Genomic DNA, 2,500 nt, shown 5'->3' with positions numbered 1-2,500 from the left:
TCTCTCTCTCTCTCTCTCTCGATAGATAGATAGATAGATAGATAGATAGATAGATAGATAGATATTGATAGATACTTTTTGTTGATTAAAATATATAACTATTCTCTCTCTCTCTCTCTCTCTCTCTCTCTCTCTCTCTCTCTCTCTCGATAGATAGATAGATAGATAGATAGATAGATAGATAGATAGATAGATAGATAGATAGATATTGATAGATACTTTTTGTTGATTAAAATATATAACTATTCTCTCTCTCTCTCTCTCTCCTCTCTCTCTCTCTCTCTCTCTCTCTCTCTCTCTCTCTCTCTCTCCTCTCTCTCTCTCTCTCCATGAATTTTTTTTATAGTTTTCTTACCATCTTAATTGTATTCTTCACTACATCATATAAAAACAAAAAATCCTCGAAGCACATAAAAAAAAGATAATCTTTTTTTATCCATTTCAAGGTCAGTTCTTGAGGTAAGAGCTCTGATTGAAGATAACGGTCGGGTCTTCACATGTGATGCCAATAACGGTCTTCTAACGACCGTAACGACGAACGTCACTCTTAATGTCTTACGTAAGTATACACATTTTTTTTTTATAAATATTTTGACAGATAATTTTTATGATTATATTCCAAGTGCCAAGTGACTATCTAAATGATGTAATTTGCACTGTGTTTTTTTTTTTATATATTTTGTCAATTAATTTTTATAATTAAATTCCCAATGACACAAGACTAACTAATTGATCTAGTTTTAACTATATTCTTGTTGAAGTCAATCTTTTTTGTTAATAAATTAATAGGTTTATTATATTTTTTTTTCAATTTTGACAGTTAATTTTTATGATTATATTACAAACGATAAGAGACTAATTGATCTAATTTTTCATTATATTTTTAAAAAGATGGGAAATATAATTCATAAGTTGAAGACTATCTTTTTTTATATATGTTAAAAGGTATATTGTATTGTGTATTTTTCTTTTTTATTTCTTCGTATTTCTTAATGCACAAAGATATCGAATATTTATAAAATAAATATTTAAAATGATTGTATAAAGATTATTCATCCATTGAATACATTTAATCATATGAATATTTAAAGCTTTTTCTCATCGAAGTTTTTTTTTAATAATTCATTGCTATAAAAATATGTAGTTAATGAAGAAAATCATAATAAAATAACTGACTTCTTTCATATCTTAGTATGCTAAAAAGAATTGTTTTAATAATAGAAACAATGCAAAACACTTTCTTTGCATTTACGCATACCTAAAAAAATATTTGGTTAATGATACAATAACAAAATGGTCTTCGCATTTAAGTAAACCTGAATTTCTTTTCTCATCGTTATCTCTACATTAAGGGGTCGGTTGCTTGATGCGTATTCTCTGATACCTTCTATCAAAAGCATCCTCTGCCACCAAACCTCTTCCCTTAATATCATCCTTCACCTTATCTCTTCATCTAATTCTCTACCTCCCTCTCGATCTTCCTTCTTATCATATTCCTCCTAAACCCTCCTCACTCCCTCCCCCCCTCATCCATTCTCAACACGTGCCCCATACCATCTCAGTCGTGACACTCTTATGACCTCTGTAATCTTTACTGCGCCTACCATTCTTCTTATTTCATCGTTTTCCAATCTTCCAAGCAGTGATATTCCCATGATCCACCTTAGCCCCCTATCAAAGGTACATTCTCTTCTGCTAAACATCTTCTCTCCTGATCATCCTTCACCTTATCATACCATCTAATTCGATGATGTCATAATAATAAAAAAAAAAAAAATAATAATAATAATAATAATAAAAATAATAATAATAATAATAATAATAAAATAATAATAATAATAATAATAATAATAATAATAATAATACTAATAATAATAATAATAATAAGAATAGGGAAGTGGGGAATATGGGGAAAGGAAGAGTACCACTGGATACAATCCAGTTTATAGTTCAAAGGCAGGTACTCGGGATGGGAAAGATTAAGGGAAATGGGAGAAAGAGAAGTACAGGAGAAGAATAAAAGAGAGGAGCAGACCCTCTTGCGATATTAGAGAATTTGTATTATTATTGTAGGTTTTACTATCATAGTGTAACATCGCTGTACCCCTATTGTAACTCTGTATATGGCTTTTGCTGAAATAATCATTATTATTATTATTATCATTATTATTATTATTATTATCATTATTATTATTATTATTATTATTATTATTATTATTATGTCTCACAAAAATATAAAATAAAATACTCGGCTGAATCCCTTGTCATGCTGGGAGGAGCGAAGAGAGGAAGGGTCACCTTTTGTTGATTTGTTCGATGTGGGCTACCCCTCAAATTTGGGGGAAGTTTCTTGGCAAATAGATAGATTATTATCATTATTATAGAATAACGTGGCCTCTTTTTAATTTCTATTTAAGATGATAGATGTAACTGCCATATTTGTTTGATTACTCCCCCACGCCTCTTTCCAGACGGCCCGATTTGGGTGACTGTTCCAACG

General features: G+C 30.0%; 1 pseudogene; it reads left to right on the top strand.

Moving 5' to 3' along the window:
- Positions 1-2,500, top strand: part of LOC137632194 (nephrin-like) — a 51,168-nt pseudogene that overhangs the window by 35,007 nt on the left and 13,661 nt on the right.

Source organism: Palaemon carinicauda, chromosome 3, assembly GCF_036898095.1.
Source record: "Palaemon carinicauda isolate YSFRI2023 chromosome 3, ASM3689809v2, whole genome shotgun sequence".
NCBI lineage: Eukaryota > Metazoa > Arthropoda > Malacostraca > Decapoda > Palaemonidae > Palaemon > Palaemon carinicauda.
This window is presented reverse-complemented; position numbering and strand designations above follow the sequence as displayed.